The sequence below is a fragment of the Prunus avium genome, chromosome 7 (genome assembly GCF_965620075.1).
Source record: "Prunus avium chromosome 7, drPruAviu1.hap1.1, whole genome shotgun sequence".
NCBI classification, from domain to species: domain Eukaryota; kingdom Viridiplantae; phylum Streptophyta; class Magnoliopsida; order Rosales; family Rosaceae; genus Prunus; species Prunus avium.
The window spans coordinates 9943164-9963670 of NC_142290.1; positions in this window are offsets into that span (position 1 = coordinate 9943164).

A 20507-nucleotide genomic window follows, 5' to 3' on the forward strand; every position below is an offset into this window, starting at 1 on the left:
GGTGTGTTTACAAGCTTAGAGAACTTCCCTATTTATAGGCCTAGGGGAAGTGAAAATCTGAATTCAATATGGCTAATGCATACAACACTTGTTTTATAAAATCTGAAATGGTTGATGCACTTGTATTAGAAAATCTAAATTGGGTGATGCACTTGTATTAGAAAATCTTGAATTGGTTGATGCACTTCACCAATAGATCCCACCAGCAGCCCTAGCTCATCTTCATGTCACCATGACCAAGCTTTCAACCAGAAATGATAGCTCATACCTAGCTCACCATGACCAAGCATCCAACCAGCACATGCTGAGGTCAGCATGACCAGCAACTTCAAGGGCTTACAACTTGGGCTTCTCTTAATCAAATTAGGACTTTAAGCACTTGAAATTGAAGTTCCGAATGTCTTCTTTCCAGCCATATGTTATTTGGGCCAATCCAAGGTCGGAGGAGGAAGTTAAGGCCAAAACAAATTGCTAACTCATTTTCCGCGCTGATAAGATCCATCCTGAGCATGGCTCTGTGTTTGCTAGGTAACAGACTCCATATTTATCCAATTGGGCTGAATTTTGGATATGTTATAGTACACACCCATTGGAACAACTTTCATGAAGAATGTGGCCTCATTCGAGCTATGTAGGTTGTTGAAACAAAGCTTGCAATACGACCTACGGAACTGGACTGGCAGAGGGCTGTAGCCAAAATGAGTTTGTCTTTAAGCTCTTCATCCATTCATCCAAATTAGGCCTTAACATGCTTGAATTGCATGAATTATGCTCTCTAAAGCCATCATTATTACCTAAAGCTCAATGAACTGAAAGATAAACACAAAAAGGATTAAAAGCACAAATTTAACTCAAAAACATAACCAAATCACAAGCTAGAAGGGTACAAAATGATATACAATTATGAACCGATCACACTCCAATTAGGAACGAACTGCCGTTGAACTTGAATTGTCCAATTTCGAACACCAATTGATTTCGGATCGAGCCCCAAACTTGGGCAACGTCCAAATTTGGTGGGAGGAGTCATTTGGTGAGTTTTTAGTGAAATCGAATCGCTAGAAGTATGGAATACACCAACCACTCCAATTAGGAACGAACTGCCGTTCAACTTGAATTGTCCAATTTGGAACACCTATTGATTTCGGATCGAGCCCAAAATTTGGGCAACATCATAATATGCTGGGAGGAGTCATTCGGTTAGTTTTGAGTGAAATCCAATCGCTAGAAGTATGGAATACACCAACCACTCCAATTAGGAACTAACTGCCGTTGAACTTGAATTGTCCAATTTCTCACACCTATTGATTTCGGATCGAGCCCCAAACTTGGGGAACATCATAATATGGTGGGAGGAGTCATTTGGTGAGTTTTGAGTGAAATCCAATCGCTAGAAGTATGGAATACACCAACCACACCAATTAGGAACGAACTGCCGTTGCACTTGAATTGTCCAATTTCTCACACCTATTGATTTCGGATCGAGCCCAAAACTTGGGCAACATCATAATATGGTGGGAGGAGTCATTTGGTGAGTTTTGAGTGAAATCCAATCGCTAGAAGTATGGAATACGCCAACCACTCCAATTAGGAACGAATTGCCGTTGAACTTGAATTGTCCAATTTCTCACCCCTATTGATTTCGGATCGAGCCCAAAACTTGGGCAACATCATAATTTGGTGGGAGGAGTCATTTGGTGAGTTTTGAGTGAAATCCAATCGCTAGAAGTGTGGCATACACCAACCACTCCAATTAGGAACGAACTGCCGTTGAACTTGAATTGCACAATTTCTCACACCTATTGATTTCGGATCGAGCCCAAAACTTGGGCAACATCATAATTCGGTGGGAGGAGTCATTTGGTGAGTTTTGAGTGAAATCCAATCGCTAGAAGTATGGAATACGCCAACCACTCCAATTAGGAACGAATTGCCGTTGAACTTGAATTGTCCAATTTCTCACCCCTATTGATTTCGGATCGAGCCCAAAACTTGGGCAACATCATAATTTGGTGGGAGGAGTCATTTGGTGAGTTTTGAGTGAAATCCAATCGCTAAAAGTATGGAATACACCAACCACTCCAATTAGGAACGAACTGCCGTTGAACTTGAATTGTCCAATTTCCCACACCAATTGATTTCGGATCGAGCCCAAAACTTGGGCAACATCATAATATGGTGGGAGGAGTCATTTGGTTAGTTTTGATTGAAATCCAATCGCTAGAAGTATGGAATACACCAACCACTCCATTTAGGAACGAACTGCCGTTGAACTTGAATTGTCCAATTTGGAACACCTATTGATTTCGAATCGATCCCCAAACTTGGGCAACATCATAATATGGTGGGAGGAGTCATTTGGTGAGTTGTGAGTGAAATCCAAACGCTAGAAGTGTGGAATACACCAACCACTCCAATTAGGAACGAACTGCCGTTGAACTTGAATTGTCCAATTTGGAACACCTATTGATTTCGTATCGAGCCCAAAACTTGGGCAACATCATAATATGGTGGTTGGAGTCATTTGGTCAGTTTTGAGTGAAATCCAATCGCTAGAAGTATGGAATACACCAACCACTCCAATTAGGAACGAGCTGCCGTTGAACTTGAATTGTCCAATTTCTCACACCTATTGATTTCGGATCGAGCCCCAAACTTGGGCAACATCATAATATGGTGGGAGGAGTCATTTGGTGAATTTTGAGTGAAATCCAATCGCTAGAAGTATGGAATACACCGACCACTCCAATTAGGAACGAACTGCCGTTGAACTTGAATTGTCCAATTTCGAACACCAATTGATTTCGGATCGAGCCCCAAACTTGGGCAACATCCAAATTTGGTGGGAGGAGTCATTTGGTGAGTTTTGAGTGAAATCCGATCGCTAGAAGTATGGAATACACCAACCACTCCAATTAGGAATGAACTGCCGTTGAACTTGAATTTTCCAATTTCTCACACCTATTCACTTCGGATCGAGCCCAAAACTTGGGCAACATCATAATATGGTGGGTGGAGTCATTTGGTGAGTTTTGAGAGAAATCCAGTCGCTAGAAGTATGGAATACACCAACCACTCCAATTAGGAACGAACTGCCGTTGAACTCTAATTGTCAAATTTGGAAGACCTATTGATTTCGGATCGAGTCCAAAACTTGGGCAACATCATAATATGGTGGGAGGAGTCATTTGGTGAGTTTTGAGTCAAATCCAATCGCTAGAAGTATGGAATACACCAACCAGTACAATTAGGAACGAACTGCCGTTGAACTTGAATTGTCCAATTTCCCACACCTATTGATTTCTGATCGATCCCAAAACTTGGGCAACATGATAATATGGTGGGAGGAGTCATTTGGTGAGTTTTGAGAGAAATCCAATCGCTAGAAGTATGGAATACACCAACCACTCCAATTTGGAACGAACTGCCGTTGAACTTGAATTGTCCAATTTCTCACACCTATTGATTTCGAATCGAGCCCCAAACTTGGGCAACATCATAATATGGTGGGAGGAGTCATTTGGTGTGTTTTGAGTGAAATCCAATCGCTAGAAGTATGGAATACACCAACCACTCCAATTAGGAACGAACTGCCGTTGAACTTGAATTGTCCAATTTCTCACACCTTTTGATTTCGGATCGAGCCCAAAACTTGGCAAACATCATAATATGGTGGGAGGAGTCATTTGGTTAATTTTGAGTGAAATCCAATCGCTAGAAGTATGGAATACACCAACCACTCCAATTAGGAACGAACTGCCGTTGAACTCTAATTGTCAAATTTGGAAGACCTATTGATTTCGGATCGAGTCCAAAACTTGGGCAACATCATAATATGGTGGGAGGAGTCATTTGGTGAGTTTTGAGTCAAATCCAATCGCTAGAAGTATGGAATACACCAACCAGTACAATTAGGAACGAACTGCTGTTGAACTTGAATTGCCCAATTTCTCACACCTATTGATTTCGCATCGAGCCCAAAACTTGGGCAACATCAAAATATGGTGGGAGGAGTCATTTGGTGAGTTTTGAGAGAAATCCAATCGCTAGAAGTGTGGAATACACCAACCACTCCAATTAGGAACGACCTGCCGTTGAACATGAATTGTCCAATTTCTCACACCTATTGATTTTGGATCGTGCCCAAAACTTGGGCAACATCATCATATGGTGGGAGGAGTCATTTGGTGAGTTTTGAGTGAAATCCAATCGCTAGAAGTGTGGAATACACCAACCACTCCAATTAGGAACGAACTGCCGTTGAACTTGAATTGTCCAATTTCGCACACCTATTGATTTCGGATCGAGCCCAAAACTTGGGCAACATCATAATATGGTGGGAGGAGTCATAGGGTTAGTTTTGAGTGAAATCCAATCGCTAGAAGTATGTAATACACCAACCACTCCAATTCGGAACGAACTGCCGTTGAACTTGAATTGTCCAATTTCTCACACCTATTGATTTCGGATCGAGCCCAAAACTTGGGCAACATTATAATATGGTGGGAGGAGTCATTTGGTTAGTTTTGAGTGAAATCCAATCGCTAGAGGTATGGAATACACCAACCACTCCAATTTGGAACGAACTGCCGTTGAACTTTAATTGTCCAATTTGGAACACCTATTGATTTCGGATCGAGCCCAAAACTTGGGCAACATCATAATATGGTGGGAGGAGTCATTTGGTGAATTTTGAGTGAAATCCAATCGCTAGAAGTATGGAATACACCAACCACAACAATTAGGAACGAACTGCCGTTGAACTTGAATTGCCCAATTTCTCACACCTATGGATTTCGGATCGAGGCCAAAACTTGGGCAACATCATAATATGGTGGGAGGAGTCATTTGGTGAGTTTTGAGTGAAATCCAATCGCTAGAAGTACGGAATACACCAACCACTCCAATTAGGAACGAACTGCTGTTGAACTTGAATTGTCCAATTTTGAACACCTACTGATTTCGGATCGAGCCCAAAACTTGGGCGACATCATAACATGGTTGGAGGAGTCATTTGGTGAGTTTTGAGTGAAATCCGATTGCTAGAAGTACGGAATACACCAACCACTCCAATTAGGAACGAACTGCCATTGAACTTGAATTGTCCAATTTCTCACACCTATTGATTTCGGATCGAGCCCAAAACTTGGGCAACATCATAATATGGTGGGAGGAGTCATTTGGTTAGTTTTGAGTGAAATCCAATCGCTAGAAGTATGGAATACACCAACCACTCGAATTAGGAACGAACTGCCGTTGAACTTGAATTGTCCAATTTGGAACACCTATTGATTTCGGATGGAGCCCAAAACTTGGGCAACATCATAATATGGTGGGAGGAGTCATTTGGAGAGTTTTGAGTGAAATCCAATCTCTAGAAGTATGGAATACACCAACCACTCCAATTTCGAACGAACTGCCGTTGAACTTGAATTGTCCAATTTCTCACACCAATTGATTTCGGATCGAGCCCAAAACTTCGACAACATCATAATATGGTGGGAGGAGTCAATTGGTGAGTTTTGAGTGAAATCCAATCTCTAGAAATGTGGAATACACCAACCACTCCAATTTGGAACGAACTGCCGTTGAACTTGAATTGTCCAATTTCTTACACCTATTGATTTCGGATCGAGCCCAAAACTTGGGCAACATCATAATATGGTGGGAGGAGTCATTTGGTGAGTTTTGAGTGAAATCCAATCCCTAGAAGTATGGAATACACCAACCACTCCAATTAGGAATGAACTGCCGTTGAACTTGAATTGTCCAATTTGGAACACCTATTGATTTCGGATCGAGCCCAAAACTTGGGCAACATCATAATATGGTGGGAGTTGTCATTTCGTGAGTTTTGAGTGAAATCCAATCGCTAAAAGTTGGAATACACCAACCACTCCAATTAGGAACGAATTGCCGTTGAACTTGAATTGTCCAATTTGGAACACCTATTGATTTCGGATCGAGCCCAAAACTTGGGCAACATCATAATATGGTGGGAGGAGTCATTTGGTGAGTTTTGAGTGAAATCCAATCCCTAGAAGTATGGAATCCACCAACCACTCCAATTAGGAACGAACTGCCGTTGAACTTGAATTGTCCATTTTCTCACAGCAATTGATTTCGGATCGAGCCCAAAACTTGGGCAACATCATAATATGGTGGGAGGAGTCATTTGGTGAGTTTTGAGTGAAATCCAATCGCTAGAAGTATGGAATACACCAACCACTCCAATTAGGAAAGAAATGCTGTTGAAATTGAATTGACCAATTTCTCACAACTATTGATTTCGGATCGAGCCCAAAACATGGGCAACATCATAATATGGTGGGAGGAGTTATTTGGTGCGTTTTGAGTGAAATCCAATCGCTAGAAGTATGGAATACACCAACCACTCCAATTGGGAACGAACTGCCGTTGAACTTGAATTGTCCAATTTGGAACACCTATTGATTTCGGATCGAGCCCAAAACTTGGGCAATATCATAATATGGTGGGAGGAGTCATTTGGTGAGTTTTGAGTGAAATCCAATCGCTAGAAGTGTGGAATACACCAACCACTCCAATTAGGAACGAACTGCCGTTGAATTTGAATTTCCCAATTTGGAACACCTGTTGATTTCGGATCGAGCCCAAAACTTGGGCAACAACATAATATGGCTGGAGGAGTCATTTGGTGAGTTTTGAGTGAAATCCAATCGCTAGAAGTATGGAATACACCAATCACTCCAATTAGGAACGATCTGCCGTTGAACTTGAATTGTCCAATTTCTCACACCTATTGATTTCGGATCGAGCCCCAAGCTTGGGCAACAGCATAATATGGTGGGAGGAGTGATTTGGTGGGTTTTGAGTGAAATCCAATCGCTAGAAGTCTGGAATACAGCAACCACTCCAATTAGGAACGAACTGCCGTTGAACTTGAATTGTCCAATTTCTCACACTTATTAAATTCGGATCAAGACCAAAACTTGGGCAACATCATAATATGGTGGGAGGAGTCATTTGGTGAGTTTTGAGTGAAATCCAATCGCTAGAAGTATGGAATACACCAACCACTCCAATTAGGAACGAACTGCCGTTGAACTTGAATTGTCCAATTTGGAACACCTATTGATTTCGGATCGAGCCCAAAACTTGGGCAACATAATAATATGGTGGGAGGAGTCATTTGGTTATTTTTTAGTGGAATCCAATCCCTAGAAGTACGGAATACACCAACCACTCCCATTTGGAACGAACTGCCGTTGAACTTGAATTGTCCAATTTGGAACACCTATTGATTTCGGATCGAGCCCAAAACTTGGGCAACATCATAATATGGTGGGAGGAGTCATTTGGTGTGTTTTGAGTGAAATCCAATCGCTAGAAGTATGGAATACAACAACTACTCCGATTAGGAACGAACTGTCGTTGAAATTGAATTGACCAATTTCTCACACCTATTGATTTCGGATCGAGCCCAAAACTTGGGCAACATCATAATATGGTGAGAGGAGTCATTTGGTGAGTTTTGAGTGAAATCCAATCGCTAGAAGTATGGAATACACCAACCACTCCAATTTGGAACGAACTGCCGTTGAACTTGAATTGTCCAATTTCTCACTCTTATTGATTTCGGATCGATCCCCAAACTTGGGCAACATCATCATATGGTGGGAGGAGTCATTTGGTGAGTTTTGAGTGAAATCCAATCGCTAGAAGTATGGAATACACCAACCACTCCAATTAGGAACGAACTGCCGTTGAACTTGAATTGTCCAATTTCTCACACCTATTGATTTCGGATCGAGCCCCAAACTTGGGCAACACAATAATATGGTGGGAGGAGTCATTTGGTGAGTTTTGACTGAAATCCAATCGCTAGAAGTATGGAATACACCAACCACTCCAATTAGGAACGAACTGCCGTTGAACTTGAATTGTCCAATTTCTCACTCCTATTGATTTCGGATCGAGCCCCAAACTTGGGCAACATCATAATATGGTGGGAGGAGTCATTTGGTGGGTTTTGAGTGAAATCCAATCGCTAGAAGTATGGAATACAACAACTACTCCGGTTAGGAACGAACTGTCGTTGAAATTGAATTGACCAATTACTCACACCTATTGACTTCGGATCGAGCCCAAAACTTGGGCAACATCGTAGTATGGTGGGAGGAGTCATTTGGTGAGTTTTGAGTGAAATCCAATCCCTAGAAGTATGGAATACATGAACCACTCCAATTAGGAACGAACTGCCGTTGAACTTGAATTGTCCAATTTCTCACACCTATTGAATTCGGACCGAGCCCCAAACTTGGCGCAACATCATAATGTGGTGGGAGGAGTCATTTGGTGAGTCTTGAGTGAAATCCAATCGCTAGAAGTATGGAATACACCAACCACTCCCATTAGGAACGAACTGCCGTTGAACTTGAATTGTCCAATTTCTGACACCTATTGATTTCGGACCGAGCCCCAAACTTGGGCAACATCATAATACGGTGGGAGGAGTCATTTGGTGAGTTTTGAGTGAAATCCAATCGCTAGAAGTGTGGAATACACCAACCACTCCAATTAGGAACGAACTGCCGTTGAACTTGAATTGTCCAATTTCTCACACCTATTGAATTCGGACCTAGCCCCAAACTTGGGGCAACATCATAATATGGTGGGAGGAGTCATTTGGTGAGTTTTGAGTGAAATCCAATCGCTAGAAGTGTAGAATACACCAACCACTCCAACTAGGAACGAACTGACGTTGAACTTGAATTGTCCAATTTCTCACACCTATTGATTTCGGACCGAGCCCCAAACTTGGGGCAACATCCTAATATGGTGGGAGGAGTCATTTGGTGAGTTTTGAGTGAAATCCAATTGCTAGAAGTATGGAATACACCAACCACTCCAATTAGGAACGAACTGCCGTTGAACTTGAATTGTCCAATTTCTCACACCTATTGAATTCGGACCGAGCCCAAAACTTGGCGCAACAACATAATATGGTGGGAGGAGTCATTTGGTGAGTTTTGAGTGAAATCCAATCGCTAGAAGTATGGAATACACCAACCACTCCCATTAGGAACGAACTGTCGTTGAACTTGAATTGTCCAATTTCTCACACCTATTGGTTTCGGATCGAACCCCAAACTTGTGCAACATCATAATATTGTGGGAGGAGTCATTTGGGGAGTTTTGTGTGAAATCCAATCGCTAGAAGTATGGAATACACCAACCACTCCCATTAGGAACGAACTGCCGTTGAACTTGAATTGTCCAATTTCTCACACCTATTGATTTCGGATCGAGCCCAAAACTTGGGCAACATCATAATACGGTGGGAGGAGTCATTTGGTGTGTTTTGAGTGAAATCCAATCACTTGAAGTATGGAATACAACAACTACTACGATTAGGAACGAACTGTCGTTGAAATTGAATTGACCAATTTCTCACACCTATTGATTTCGGATCGAGCCCAAAACTTGGGCAACATCATAATATGGTGGGAGGAGTCATTTGGTGAGTTTTGAGTGAAATCCAATGCTAGAAGTATGGAATACACCAACCACTCCCATTAGGAACGAACTGCCGTTGAACTTGAATCGTCCAATTTCTCACACGTATTGATTTCGGATCGAGCCCAAAACTTGGGCAACATCATAATATGGTGGGAGGCGTCATTTGGTGCGTTTTGAGTGAAATCCAATCGCTAGAAGTATGGAATACACCAACCACTCCAATTAGGAACGAACTGCCGTTGAACTTGAATTGTTCAATTTCTCACTCCTATTGATTTCGGATCGTGCCCCAAACTTGGGCAACATCATAATATGGTGGGAGGAGTCATTTGGTGAGTTTTGAGTGAAATCCAATCGCTAGAAGTATGGAATACACCAACCTCTCCAATTAGGAACGAACTGCCGTTGAACTTGAATTGTCCAATTTCTCACACCTATTGATTTCGGACCGAGCCCCAAACTTGGGGCAACATCATAATATGGTGGCAGGAGTCATTTGGTGAGTTTTGAGTGAAATCCAATCGCTAGAAGTATGGAATACACCAACCACTCCCATTAGGAACAAACTGCCGTTGAACTTGAATTGTCCAATTTGGAACACCTATTGATTACGGATCGAGCCCAAAAATTGGGCAACATCATAATATGGTGGGAGGAGTCATTTGGTTAGTTTTGCGTGGAATCCAATCGCTAGAAGTATGGAATACACCAACCACTCCCATTAGGAACGAACTGTCGTTGAACTATAATTGTCCAATTTGGAACACCTATTGATTTCGGATCCAACCCCAAACTTGTGCAACACCGTAATATGGTGGGAGGAGTCATTTGGTGACTTTTGAGTGAAATCCAATCGCTAGAAGTATGGAATACACCAACCACTCCAATTAGGAACGAACTGCCGTTGAACTTGAATTGTCCAATTTCTCACACCTATTGATTTCGAATCAAGCCCAAAACTTGGGCAACATCATAATATGGTGGGAGGAGTCATTTGGTGAGCTTTGAGTGAAATCCAATCGCTAGAAGTATGGAATACAACAACTACTCCGATTAGGAACGAACTGTCAGTGAAATTTTATTGACCAATTTCTCACACCTATTGATTTCGGATCGAGCCCAAAACTTGGGCAACATCATAATATGGTGGGAGGAGTCATTTGGTTCGTTTTGAGTGAAATCCAATCGCTAGAAGTATGGAATACACCAACCACTCCAATTAGGAACGAACTGCCGTTGAACTTGAATTGTCCAATTTCTCACTCCTATTGATTTCGGATCGTGCCCCAAACTTGGGCAACATCATAATATGGTGGGAGGAGTCATTTGGTGAGTTTTGAGTGAAATCCAATCGCTAGAAGTATGGAATACACCAACCACTCCAATTAGGAACGAACTGCCGTTGAACTTGAATTGTCCAATTTCTCACACCTATTGATTTAGGACCGGGCCCCAAACTTGGGGCAACATCATAATATGGTGGCAGGAGTCATTTGGTGAGTTTTGAGTGAAATCCAATCGCTAGAAATATGGAATACACCAACCACTCCAATTAGGAACGAACTTCCGTTGAACTTGAATTGTCCAATTTGGAACACCTATTGATTTCGGATCGAGCCCAAAACTTGGGCAACATCATAATATGGTGGGAGGAGTCATTTGGTGAGCTTTGAGTGAAATCCAATCGCTAGTAGTATGGAATACAACAACTACTCCGATTAGGAACGAACTGTCAGTGAAATTTTATTGACCAATTTCTCACACCTATTGATTTCGGATCGAGCCCAAAACTTGGGCAACATCATAATATGGTGGGAGGAGTCATTTGGTTCGTTTTGAGTGAAATCCAATCGCTAGAAGTATGGAATACACCAACCACTCCAATTAGGAACGAACTGCCGTTGAACTTGAATTGTCCAATTTCTCACTCCTATTGATTTCGGATCGTGCCCCAAACTTGGGCAACATCATAATATGGTGGGAGGAGTCATTTGGTGAGTTTTGAGTGAAATCCAATCGCTAGAAGTATGGAATACACCAACCACTCCAATTAGGAACGAACTGCCGTTGAACTTGAATTGTCCAATTTCTCACACCTATTGATTTCGGACCGAGCCCCAAACTTGGGCAACATCATAATATGGTGGGAGGAGTCATTTGGTTAGTTTTGAGTGGAATCCAATCGCTAGAAGTATGGAATACACCAACCACTCCCATTAGGAACGAACTGTCGTTGAACTTGAATTGTCCAATTTGGAACACCTATTGATTTCGGATCGAGCCCAAAACTTGGGCAACATCATAATATGGTGGGAGGAGTCATTTGGTGTGTTTTGAGTGAAATCCAATCGCTAGAAGTATGGAATACAACAACTACTCCGATTAGGAACGAACTGTCATTGAAATTGAATTGACCAATTTCTCACACCTATTGATTTCGAATCAAGCCCAAAACTTGGGCAACATCATAATATGGTGGGAGGAGTCATTTGTTGAGTTTTGAGTGAAATCCAATCGCTAGAAGTATGGAATACACCAACCACTCCAATTAGGAACGAACTGCCGTTGAACTTGAATTGTCCAATTTGGAACACCTATTGATTTCGGATCGAGCCCAAAACTTGGGCAACATCATAATATGGTGGGAGGAGTCATTTGGTGAGTTTTGAGTGAAATCCAATCGCTAGAAGTATGGAATACACCAACCACTCCAATTAGGAACGAACTGCCGTTGAACTTGAATTGTCCATTTTCTCACACCTTTTGATTTAGGACCGGGCCCCAAACTTGGGGCAACATCATAATATGGTGGCAGGAGTCATTTGGTGAGTTTTGAGTGAAATCCAATCGCTAGAAGTATGGAATACACCAACCACTCCCATTAGGAACGAACTGCCGTTGAACTTGAATTTTCCAATTTCTCACACCTATTGATTTCGGACCGAGCCCCAAACTTGGGGCAACATCATAATATGGTGGGAGGAGTCATTTGGTGAGTTTTGAGTGAAATCCAATCGCTAGAAGGATGGAATACACCAACCACTCCCATATGGAACGAACTGCCGTTGAACTTGAATTGTCCAATTTCTCACACCTATTTATTTCGGATCAAACCCAAAACTTGGGCAACATCATAATATGGTGGGAGGAGTCATTTGGTGAGTTTTGAGTGAAGTCCAATCGCTAGAAGTATGGAATACCCCAACCACTCCAATTAGGAACGAACTGTCGTTGAACTTGAATTGTCCAATTTGGAACACCTATTGATTTCGGATCGAGCCCAAAACTTGGGCAACATCATAATATGGTGGGAGGAGTCATTTGGTTGGTTTTGAGTGGAATCCAATCGCTATAAGTATGGAATACACCAACCACTCCCATTAGGAACGAACTGTCGTTGAATTTGAATTGTCCAATTTTGAAAACCTATTGATTTCGGATCGAGCCAAAAACTTGGGCAACATTATAATATGGTGGGAGGAGTCATTTGGTGAGTTTTGAGTGAAATCCAATCGCTAGAAGTATGGAATACACCAACCACTCCCATTAGGAACGAACTGCCGTTGAACTTGAATTGTCTAATTTCTCACACCTATTGATTTCGGACCGAGCCCCAAACTTGGGGCAACATCATAATATGGTGGGAGGAGTAATTTGGTGAGTTTTGAGTGAAATCCAATCGCTAGAAGTATGGAATACACCAACCACTCCCATTAGGAACGAACTGCCGTTTTATCTGAATTGTCCAATTTCTCACACCTATTGATTTCGGATCAAACCCAAAACTTGGGCAAAATCATAATATGGTGGGAGGAGTCATTTGGTGAGTTTTGACTGAGATCCAATCGCTAGAAGTATGGAATACACCAACCACTCCCATTAGGAACGAACTGCCGTTGAACTTGAATTGTCCAATTTCTCACACCTATTGATTTCGGATCGAACCCCAAACTTGTGCAACATAATAATATGGTGGGAGGAGTCATTTGGTGAGTTTTGAGTGAAATCCAATCGCTAGAAGTATGTGATCGGTTCATAATTGTATATCATTTTGTACCCTTCTAGCTTATGAATTGGTTATGTTTTTTAGTTAAACTTGTGCTTTTAATCTTTCTTGTGTTTATCTTTCAGTTCATTGAGTTTTTGGTAACAATGATGGCTTTGGATAGGAAATGATGCAATCCATGCATGATAGGGCCTGATTTGGGTGAATGGAAGAAGATCTTAAAGACAAACTAATTTTGGCTACAGCCCATTTCCAGCCCAGTTTTGTAGGTCAACTTCTTGGCCTTGGATCAGCATTCTCTGGGGGTCGGATGAGGTGAAGATCTTCATGACCATTGTTCCAATGGGTGTCTACTACAACATATCTAAATTTCATCCCAATTGAACATATCTGGAGTCTTCAGCCCATCCAACACTGAACCCTGCTCAGGAGGATTTGCAGCTGCCAGCTTTGTCATGTGCCTCCATGTGCCTCCTTTTAGCCATGTGCCTCACCCCAGCTATAACTGACTTTGCACCCAGCATAATGAGTGAAGTGGGGAGGCATTCCAGCTATGAAATTCGAAAGGAGCAAGTTGGTACATGCTGGAGCTATTATTGAGAAAGCATGTGCATGCATGGGAAGCAAAGAGAAAGGAGAGAGGGAAGAATGAGGAATGATGAGAGGCATTTTGCTTCAGCCTTTGAACATGGGAATTGAATTGGCAGATCACTTTGGAGCTGGAAATCAGGTTTTAATTGAAAGAGGAAGCATGTGCATGCATGTGAATCAAAAAGGAAAGAAAAGATGAAATGAAGTCAATTCCAGTCTCTGTTCGGCTGCCAACTTGCAAGGGCCAAAACACACACTTCTACTGGTCCCATGGAAATACTTTCTTCATAGAAGTTGTTCCAATGGATGTCTAGTATAACATATCCAAATATGAGCCCCATTGGATACGTGTTGAAACCTCTGGCCTTCCTACACCAAGACTGGTTCAGAAAACTCGTTTTTCAGCAACCAAAAGGCAACCACATGGGTTGGCAGCAAAGGGCAGCCACATCTGACCACCTTTGAACCCATGTGATGAAAGCTTGAGGTGCAGCAAAAGATGAAGGATGGTGTGGGAATTCATCATGTTGTTCCTCCCTCTTAGCCCTATAAATAGAGAAGCCTTCAAGCTTCAAAACACACCCCAAGGGGGGGAGCTCTCAAACACTTCTCTAGAGCTCCCTTCCCTTCTCTCCCTCAAATTCTCTTAGTTTCCTTTCAAGTTGTCAATTGTTGTAACAAAATGAGTTTACTAAATTTTCCTTCAAGTTTTCTTAGTTCCACTTTACTTTTATTTGTAATGTACATTCTTTCTTAAGTATTCAAGTTTAATTAGTTTCCAAGTTTCAATTATGATTTTTGTTCTTATTCATTATGCTTATAAGTTAATATGCTAGTTTGAATGATTGATCACCATTTAGGCTTGCATGTTAGCTATCTTGGTTTGAATTAAGAGTAGACACCATGCTTTAATTCGAATTGAACTATGAATAGGAAGAGTATGTATGGACATTCGACAACAGGGATTAGATACATGCTTGGTTGTTTAAATTGTTCTTCTATACTTAATGGGTTCCTAATGCTTAGTTTTAGGTTAGACAACAAATGATCAAATTAGGGAATTAGGAACACAAGGTTATGACCAAACACCATGGCTTAATCATACTTTAGCTAGAATCAATCCGTTAATCTAATTGAACTTGGGAACTTATTTGCTTGAGTTATTTCTTTTTTTTCTTGTTTTATTTATTTTCTTTTTCAATTCTATTTCGTGTAGGGGAAACAAACTGGATCATTCAATCACCAATCCTCGAGGGATCGACCTCGCACTTACATATGCTATACTACCGAACGGCTCGTGCACTTGCGAGTATCACAAGTTGAGGATGCAGCTGAATCCATTTTGGTGCAGCTGAATCGACGCAACAGTATGGAATACACCAACCACTCCAATTAGGAACGAACTGCCGTTGAACTGGAATTGTCCAATTTGGAACACCTATTGATTTCGGATCGAGCCAAAAACTTGGCCAACATCATAATATGATGGGAGGAGTCATTTGGTGTGTTTTGAGTGAAATCCAATCGCTAGAATAATGGAATAAACCAACCATTCCAATTAGGAACGAACTGCCGTTGAACTTGGATTGTCCAATTTCTTACACCTATTGATTCCGGATCGAGCACAAAACTCGGGCAACATCACAATATGGTGGGAGGAGATATTTGGTGTGTTTTGAGTGAAATCCAATCGCTAGAACTATGAATTACCCCAAACCCTCCAATTTGGAACGAACTTCCTTTGAACTTGAATTGTCCAATTTCTTACAACTATTGATTTCGGATCGAGCCCAAAACTTGGGCAACATCATAATATGGTGGGAGGAGTCATTTGGTTTGTTTTGAGTGAAATCCAATCGCTAGAAGTATGGAATACACCAACCACTTCAATTAGGAACGAACTGCCGTTGAACTTGAATTGTCCAATTTGGAAGACCTATTGATTTCGGATCGAGCCCAAAACTTGGGCAACATCATAATATGGTGGGGGGAGTCATTTGGTGAGTTTTGAGTGAAATCCAATCGCTAGAAGTGTGGAATACACCAACCACTCCAATTAGGAACGAACTGCCGTTGAACTTGAATTGTCCAATTTCTCACACCTATTGATTTCGGATCGAGCCCCAAACTTGGGCAACATCATAATATGGTGGGAGGAGTCATTTGGTTTGTTTTGAGTGAAATCCAATCGCTAGAAATATGGAATACACCAACCACTCCAATTAGGAACGAACTTCCGTTGAACTTGAATTGTCCAATTTCTCACACCTATTGATTTCGGATCGAGCCCCAAACTTGGGCAACATCATAATATGGTGGGAGGAGTCATTTGGTGAGTTTTGAGTGAAATCCAATCGCTAAAAGTATGGAATACACCAACCACTCCAATTAGGAACGAACTGCCGTTGAACTTGGATTGTCCAATTTCCCACACCTATTGATTTCAGATCGAGCCCAAAACTTGGGCAACATCATAATATGGTGGGAGGGGTTTTGAGTGAAATCCAATCGCTAGAAGTATGGAATACACCAACCACTCCAATTAGGAACGAACTGCCGTTGAACTTGAATTGTCCAATTTGGAAGACCTATTTGATTTCGGATCGAGCCCAAAACTTGGGCAACATCATAATATGGTGGGAGGAGTCATTTGGTTAGTTTTGAGTGAAATCCAATCGCTAGAAGTGTGGAATACACTAACCACTCCAATTAGGAACGAACTGCCGTTGAACTTGAATTGTCCAATTTCTCACACCTATTGATTTCGGACCGAGCCCCAAACTTGAGCAACATCATAATATGGTGGGAGGAGTCATTTGGTGAGTTTTGAGTGAAATCCAATCGCTAGAAGTATGGAATACACCAACCACTCCAATTAGGAACGAACTGCCGTTGAACTTGAATTGTCCAATTTCTCACACCTACTGATTTCGGATCGAGCCCAAAACTTGGGCAACATCATAATATGGTGGGAGGAGTCATTTGGTGAGTTTTGAGTGAAATCCAATCGCTAGAATTATGGAATACAGCAACCACTCCAATTAGGAACGAACTGCTGTTGAACTTGAATTGGCCAATTTCTCACACCTATTATTTCGGATCGAGCCCAAAACTTGGGCAACATCATAATATGGTGGGAGGAGTCATTTGGTTAGTTTTGAGTGAAATTCAATCGCTAGAAGTATGGAATACACCAACCAGTCCAATTAGGAACGAACTGCCGTTGAACTCTAACTGTCAAATTTGGAAGACCTATTGATTTCGGATCGAGCCCAAAACTTGGGCGACATCATAATATGGTGGGAGGAGTCATTTGGTGAGTTTTAAGTGAAATCCAATCGCTAGACGTATGGAATACACCAACCACTGCAATTTGGAACGAACTGCCGTTGAACTTGAATTATCCAATTTGGAACACCTATTGATTTCGGATCGAGCCCAAAGCTTGGGCAACATCATAATATGGTGGGAGGAGTCATTTGGTGAGTTTTGAGTGAAATCCAATCGCTAGAAGTATGGAATACACCAACCACTCCAATTTGAAAAGAACTGCCATTGAACTTGAATTGTCCAATTTGGAACACCTATTGATTTCGGATCGAGCCCAAAACTTGGGCAACATCATAATATGGTGGGATGAGTCATTTGGTGAGTTTTGAGTGAAATCCAATCGCTAGAAGTATGGAATACACCAACCACTCCAATTAGGAACGAACTGCAATTGAACTTGAATTGTCCAATTTGGAACACCTATTGATTTCGGATCGAGCCCCAAACTTGGGCAACATCCTAATATGGTGGGAGGAGTCATTTGGTGAATTTTGAGTGAAATCCAATCCCTAGAAGTGTGGAATACACCAACCACTCCAATTAGGAACGAACTGCCGTTGAACTTGGATTGTCCAATTTCCCACACCTATTGATTTCAGATCCAGCCCAAAACTTGGGTAACATCATAATATGGTTGGAGGAGTTTTGAGTGAAATCCAATCGCTAGAAGTATGGAATACACCAACCACTCCAATTAGGAACGAACTGCCGTTGAACTTGAATTGTCCAATTTGGAACACCTATAGATTTCGGATCGAGCCCAAAACTTGGGCAACATCATAATATGGGGGGAGGAGTCATTTGGTTAGTTTTGAGTGAATCCAATCGCTAGAAGTATGGAATACACTAACCACTCCAATTAGGAACGAACTGCCGTTGAACTTGAATTGTCCAATTTCTCACACCTATTGATTTCGGAACGAGCCCCAAACTTGGGCAACATCATAATGTAGTGGGAGGAGTCGTTTGGTGAGTTTTGAGTCAAATCCAATCGCTAGAAGTATGGAATACACCAACCACTGCAATTAGGAACGAACTGCCGTTGAACTTGAATTGTCCAATTTGGAACACCTATTGATTTCGGATCGAGCCCAAAACTTGGGCAACATCATAATATGGTGGGAGGAGTCATTTGGTGTGTTTTGATTGAAATCCAATCGCTAGAAGTATGGAATACACCAACCACTGCAATTAGGAACGAACTGCCGTTGAACTTGAATTGTCCAATTTGGAACACCTATTGATTTCGGATCGAGCCCAAAACTTGGGCAACATCATAATATGGTGGGAGGAGTCATTTGGTGAGGTTTGAGTGAAATCCAATCGCTAGAAGTATGGAGTACACCAACCACTCCAATTAGGAACGAACTGCCGTTGAACTTGAATTGTTCAATTTCTCACACCTATTGATTTCGGATCGAGCCCAAAACTTGGGCACCATCATAATATGGTGTGAGGAGTCATTTGGTGAGTTTTGAGTGAAATACAATCGCTAGAAGTATGGAATACACCAACCACTCCAATTAGGAACGAACTGTCGTTTAACTTGAATTGTCCAATTTGGAAGAACTATTGATTTCGGATCGAGCCCAAAACTTGGGCAACATCATAATATGGTGGGGGGAGTCATTTGGTGAGTTTTGAGTGAAATCCAATCGCTAGAAGTGTGGAATACACCAACCACTCCAATTAGGAACGAACTGCCGTTGAACTTGAATTGTCCAATTTGGAACACCTATTGATTTCGGATCGAGCCCAAAACTTGGGCAACATCATAATATGGTGGGGGGACTCATTTGATGAGTTTTGAGTGAAATCCAATCGCTAGAAGTATGTGTTAGAAATGTGCCCTAAGAGCCAATACATTTGATGTAATCTCCTTAGAATACATTTCGTATATGATATATAAAGGGCAAACTTATTTGTTATCTTTTACATCGTGTAAAGAAACAAATGTCCCGGGTATGCTAAATAAGAGATAAAGTAATCTAAAGAAGATTAGATTCGGGAGACCTTTAATCTCTAACTGTAGCATCCCAAAATGTTCCTAATCATAGGTTATCAAATGGGCATTGATAAACCGTCAAGATTAGCACATATTATGTATGCTCAATTGGGAGGATGGTTAGTCTCAAACCATTTGTGTAGTTGACACTAATACAAGTATGTGGGTGCTCATTAGTGAATGAGTACACTGAACGCGATCAACCGTAGTTCTCATATGGAGTATTTATCTATATGTCAAATGAGAACTCATAGTTGCAATAATGCAAATTAGTCCTTAGACCTGAGGCATCATGGTTGTCCTGTGATGCGTTATTGATCTTTGATAGCTCTTAAAGGCAAGCCGTAAAAGATTTGTCTTAAGTGTTGTTGGGATCTCTTAATTCATCATAGGGGCATGTGAATGTACAATAAGGAATCTCTACTTTCGATAAAGAAGGAGAATGTTTCAAGATGTGATTCAGTAAATCTTTGGCCAAAGTATTTTGAGCTTGATTTAGAAAGTTGTTCTTAATCATGTTCTTTTGAATCACATGAGGTTATAAATCATATTAGGGGTTTGACATAAACAATCCGTACCCTAATAATATGATTTGAAACATTGTATAAGAGAAGGATCGTATTGCATTGCAATTCCAACTGAATAGGTTCTTCATCTATTCTGGTTAGCTTGGGTAGCCTTGATATATTGCTAGATGTCACTCTTGGCTTGTGGAAGTCCTAGGATTGATTGTGATCGATCCAAATAAAGGAAGAATTAAAAAGGGGTTTTAATTCCAGTTGGTTAGAAAGAGTTCTAATATTTTCCCACTTCCTTGCTAATTAGAACCTAATGGATCGCACACCTTAAATGGTTAACTTTGAGTAATACAAATGAGAATGAGGAAATCAATTTGATTGATTTGATGTGGATGATTTACTACGTGTAAAAACGTATTTGGGCCTCGATAATAGTTAGAGGGAAGTCCAAATGGTTGGGTATCAAGCCCAAGGGCTTAAGACACCTATAAATTATGGTTTAAGTGTCATAAGGCCCAATTTTGGAAGCCCAATGGGATTTGGCCGAAAATGGTTA